Genomic DNA, 6155 nt, shown 5'->3' with positions numbered 1-6155 from the left:
GTGAGTGCTCTAATATGCTAATTTGAAGCAAACCATACAGTCTGGCTACATTTCGCAAAGACTGTACACCAAAGACCCAGGAGCTACTGTCAACAACAGCACAGGGGATCTCGCTAACCTGGGACGATCCAGCTTGGGTACCAGCTGCGCGGTATTCATGTGGGCAGGACTTTTGAAACACATTGCTGTAAGTAAATGCGCGGCGCGTCAGTTTATTAGTTTCGTGCCAAGGATTAAGATGGCAACAGTACTTTATTTGTTCGCAGTGCTCATATCTAGCACATTTTTCACTGCCCAGAAAAAACAAACTGCTCTATTTACATATTCTTATTTTGTTATTGCGTACCTATGCCTATGTGTACCCAGTACCATGGCGACGGCCAGTGCTCAAGAAAACACGTAGAAGGGACATCATGTCATGAGGGGTTTGACATGAAGCATTACGGCCATGGTGACAGCTACAAGTACTCATGATAGGCATTAGTTCTTAGCTGTTTGGGCTTAGGTCCGGCGCTTTCTTAGACGGGATACGGGGGATGTTAAAATGACCGCGCTTGGTGTCGCATCTTTCCTGCTCGAGGTATCAGACTGCTCGAAAGTGTCACAACTTCTTAAAGTTTCATAGCCACTTTTGCACAATGCTCACTGAATGAATGCCACTTCGAACATACCAGACCGACCTGGCACAAGCATGACTTTACATGTAAAACGCTGCCCCAAAAATAATATATTTCGATTTTCCTTTTTCCCATTATTCAGTGGGAATAAAACTGTATAAACCTTGTCATTACTCATAGCCCAACAAATGTCTAAAAATTGAAACACTATTCACAGCAGTTGAGCACTTGATCTGCAGATGCGTGTGTGAAAGCGCATATTCTTTGCTAACGGCCAAATATAACAGGTGATGATTGACCGCGAGAAACAAAAGTACTGAGACCAGGAGAACGGTCGTTACGTGCTTACATAGTTCGCTCATTTCTATGCAGGAGCGCGCAAAGTCAGCTTTTGAGAGGTTCACCGCACTACTTACCTCTGAACAATTGAAAGCAGGCTTAGAGCTGCGCGATTGAGAGAGTTAGCTTGGGGCGGACGAACTGGCTGTTCCACTTAAAAGGCATGTGGAGCCTGCGGGCGAAGTAAGCGCGAGCATAAGCCCTCGAGGTGCAGATATTAAAAGGATAACAAAAGAGATAATACTGCACTAAAAGAATTTGGGGTATACCCATGCTCGCGTACAAAAAAGGAAAAAAAGCCGAGTGACGCTCCGCACCACAGAAAAAAAAAACAACAACGAAAACCACAGTTCTTCCAATGTGGGAGTCCGAATCATTAAGCAGCGCAATGTCTGTTCCCACGTGACGCCATCAGAGATAAGGAGGCACAGGCTTGCAGCGGCAAACTCATGGCGGCGTCTTAACGAGCGACAGACACCAGCTGTAAACTGCAGACAGTGAAACTTAGCTGTCAAGGCAAGGTGATAGACGCCATTGGGCACACTGGAGCGGAGATGATGGTTATCCGCGAGAGCAGCACACCGACTTAACTCCTCACTCCATACGGGAGTATCGACCTATTTTACGCATTCAGTCATTGAGGTTCTGCCAAGCAAGAGCTACTGCCTTTGTTTCTCCACCGAGAACCATCCTTGATTGAGAAGTCGGACGCTGACGTGCCCAATTCTATGTGCGCTTTCTGATGAGATTTTGTTTTCCGACTGCGTAATTTTCACTGACACATGGGAGAAGTTGGAGGAGCCTGGTAAAACAGAGCTTTCTGCGTGCAGGCAGTGGGCGTCCAGGCCTTCAAGCAGGTAACCAGGTTAAAGGTGCGAAATCCATGCACGATATACGAGGTGTGCAACATCGTCACTATATTGCCTCGCGATTTGCATAAATAGAGTCCGACCCAGGAAATCAAAATAACCAAGAGCAGGCACAAAGAAAATTTTGCATGGAGCAACAAAATGATGAGTCGCTCTGGCATGCATTGCAGAGCACCAAAAAGGGCAAGGCCGACATGACTCTAGTGGATGGCTCTCTCTATCACACAGATCAAGAACTCGTCGAGAGGGCCCAGGAGTTGGTGCTACCATAGACGCGTCGCAGCACCGTCCTTACCCTTGCGTATTAATCCCTGTGGGATGGTGATCTCTGCTTTCGCAAAACAAAAGAACGCATCAAATATGGTTTTTAGTGGCCGGGAACGGAGGCAGACATATGCGACTACTGTGACCAACATGGATAACCTGCTTGCTCAACGCAATGGATGCGCATTTGCAGATTTAGGCAACATCACACTCTTGAAACAAAATCTCGAAAAGCATGTCGATAACCTACACGCAGTGTTTATTACGCACTACGGAAGGCTCAAGGGCTATACCGGAGAAATATCAGGTGGCACATATTTTCACAAAATTCCTAAAACGCATCATTGGCAGTGGAAAGCATGGTCCCACAAAGCAAGAAGGACTTGAGCGTTATCAATCTGTACAATTACTACCGAATCTATGTCCCCAATTCCACCGCGAAAGCCAGGCCGATGAGGCAGCTCACCGGCAAAAGACAGGAAAATAGAATACCGTGCTCTACTGAGGCCGACGAGGCTTTAAAAAATCTCAAGCGTGCTTTATGCACAGCTATACGATTGACCACACCTCGATCGGGGAAGTCATAAACTTTTTCACTGCCGCATCGTCTGCCACCGTTTGCTTGGCTCGGTTAGCTGAGGACTGGTCGTAAATTCCGATCGCTTTCAAGAGTTACCGGTTCACGACAACGAGGATGAAATGGGCAATGATAGAGCGAGAAGCATTTCGGGCCCATCTGGGGCCTGAAGGAATTTCAAACATAGGTGTTTAGACTCCAGGTAACCGTAGCCACTCACCACAACCCGCTCTCGTACTTTACAAGCGCCGTGGCGCCGGGGGCGAAACTGGCGCTCTGGGCGTTGGTGCTTCGACGCTACAACATGGCCATTCGACATCGACGTAGCAGCCACGCTAACGCTGACGCGCTGTCTCGACTGTGTATTTCCTTCTGGGAGAAATGCTCGTCTGTGACACCATAGTGCCCGCTCGGAGGGTGTGACCGTAGGACTATGTGCGTGACTGTGCCTTGATAACTAGTGGACTTTAAAGAATGACTTTCCTCGCTAGGCATTCGGAAGTGGGGTGTTTACGCGCTCTCACGAGCTTTTGCGTGTTCACAATATGCGCATGCACGTGCCTATGGACGCATAGTTACCGAGTTTTGTGGGTCAATCTGTGAATGGTTTAAGCGAGTGTTGAAGGGGAGGTGTAAGGTTCGCCGCGTCATTATTTTTCTTTATGTTTCTTATTGTTTACTGTGAGAATGTCCGCGAGTTGGACAAAAACCTAGACTTTGGCTATACGGCAATGTACAGCGTTTCCTATAGCAGGTTTATAGAGAGGGAAGCGGGTCATAATAGGAACTGAATGCCCGCATGGGCCATTGAGCGTGGCAGACAGAGGTGTCACACGTTCTTGTTTCTGGGGCTGGCATCCGGTCTGTTTGAAATCCAGAAGGTTGATGTTCAACCCGTCGGTCTTCCCGGATGGAAGGGCTTTAGATACGCGATGTTACACAATCCACTAGTGAATGTGCGAAGGAGAGTTAGCAATTCTGATTTCACTTTCGACAAATTAGAAAGTTCCAAATTGATGGCAGGGGAAGCTCCAGTATATATATTTTAGTTTTATGTTTTAGGGAATATTTTCTCATTTAATCGCATCGCTACCGCACTGCTTTCCAGGGGTCGACTTTTCTGGAGCAAGGGGGGCAGAACTCATGTTCGAAAAGCCGTGGAGAAGGTCCAAGGGGAAGCCCTGAAAGTTTTTCCATGGCACGTCGTTCTTAATACTCTCTGTCTAGTTCGTCCCGAGAAATAATTTGTTTTTTCTCTGTGGAGTTTCTGTAAAGCCCGTAAGTTCGAAGAAGAAGAAGACAACGGAAAAGAAGTTATCTTCAACTTGGTGTATTCCTCGGCGTTAATTAAGATGAATAAAAGGCAAGGTTTGAGGTGTCGAGCATCAGCTGTAGCTATCCGGAGGCATCCGCTTTAGAATCCATGGTGTTGATGGTGATGATGATGGAATCGTTTATTGAAAACCAAAGAGTGCTTGGGTTACGGGAATAGTGGTGGGCTTTCTAGTCCGCTACAGCGTTGGCAAAAGTTGATAATCGTGCTCTTCCGGCCAAGGCTCATTGTTCCTCGAGGTCCGAGGTGGACAACATCGCCTCCCAGCCCTGACACGATGGCTGAATACGTCATTACTGCTATATTCTTGTGAAGCCGATACCTTATGATATAAGTATGAAAACTCGAAGGCAACGACAGAAAACTAACCTGACGTTCAGCAGTAGTTTAAGTAGAACATAATCATGTTATAGAAAGTTAAAGGCAAAGATTGGAGTGTTTGCAATGTTCAAGTGAAGGAGATGGAGCGCACTTTGCGCGAGCTTTTTGCGACCTCGGTACATGCTGAAGCATTACTGGCTAACATTACTGATGTGACGGATGTGGCCTGTTCTCGACAGTCGCTGCCTTATTATATCCTGCTCTGTGGGTGGGGTGAACTCTAACGTTGCTCTGGTTCTACTCAGTCATGAAGCCTCCTTTGTAATCTGCAGACACTGGGCTAATCGCTTTGGATTTTTAACACGATAGCGTTAAAGCCCCATTCTCCAGAAAATCTGTTGCCGGCGTTTTCGACGTTGTGAGCAAAAAATCACGGGCATGGCTCTGGCAGATGGTCTCCAGAGTGCAACCTAGAAGGCAGGTAGGCCACCTAGGTCACGAGACCTTAGGCGTCATTACACCCGGCCGACAGTAGCCGATAGCAGTTAAATTAAAGATTGGTAGCTCGGGAAGAGCAACCTGAGCCGCACAGTTGACGCAGCTGGGAGCACCTGACATCGCTAGGCAGTGGGGCATCGCTTAACCGCTGCCCTATTATGCCACCAGGGGCATAAGAATCCTAATGGGTATATGAAGGTAAAGTGTAGAATGGCCCCTGCATAACCATTCGCTGCATCTAAGCTACTGAATTCGCCTTTCTGGCATGCCGCTGCATAATAAACCTTTCTCTCTTGCACTGAGTTCTAAATAGCACTCTGCATGCATGGTTGTAATATTCCTCATCCGGTTATCAGCAAATCGGTACGGAATAAACATTCTTCTATTGTTCTCTGTCAACGTTTCTAGTGTACTTTTTCTTCCTTGATCATCTTTAACTAAAATATCTGTTCTACCAAAACAGAGACGCGAGAAGGTAAGGCATATTTTTTCACTGCGCAAACACCACCAGTGATTACTGGCCTCATTAGAAAAACACGAATTCAATTAATATTGCCAATTTGTGTTAACCCAATTTCAAAAGCTTGTGGTAAATCTCAAGAATGGAGCAGCTGCCTTCCTACCAATGGAATCGTGCGCAAGCAAGTTCCCGGGAATCACCTGCCTCCTTATTAGAAAGACAGCACCATGCTTTCTTAATATATCAAGGCATGAAAACTATTTGCCAGCAGGCACAGTAATGATGCGGACTATAATTACATGGCGCAGTACAGTTTAAAGCACCTGTCGATATCTGCGCTGTCCATCAGTTTCCACTATGCAGTCAGCGGAGCACTGGTTCCGATAAGGTGCGAAATTATTTAGTGAACAATTGAAAAAACAATGCATGAGCGCAGAGATATTAAAGAAATATTCATACGCTTATAAGCTGGCGAAAGCACAAAGACAGAGTAGCGGAGCGAGGCGCTGATTACTAAGCGAGTCACAAGAAAAGGTATTTATTGCAAATCCTATATTAATAAGATGAAGGAGCGACCACTAGATATAAGGATTCATTGCACACTAGAAAGCCAGTAACGTACTATGTGCGGATTGTGGTCAACTCATCCAAGCCGTGCACATAAAGTGCGGATTGTGTTCCATGATCGTGCGAAGATGTCCCGGTTTCTCATTATAGCATCATTCTTCCATCTTGTAAATAGCTTGGTACTGCGCAGAAACTTTCGTTATGAAGTCCCAAAAAGATGTGCTCTGTCAACGCTGTTAGCCATTCCTCGTATGACGCCTTTCAGAGCATGTATCACGACGAGACCTTTCCCTCTGTTGTCACTGCCGAA

The sequence above is a fragment of the Amblyomma mixtum genome, chromosome 5 (assembly GCF_055824585.1).
Source record: "Amblyomma mixtum isolate Tamu chromosome 5, ASM5582458v1, whole genome shotgun sequence".
NCBI classification, from domain to species: domain Eukaryota; kingdom Metazoa; phylum Arthropoda; class Arachnida; order Ixodida; family Ixodidae; genus Amblyomma; species Amblyomma mixtum.
Note: the sequence above shows the minus strand (reverse complement) of the source record.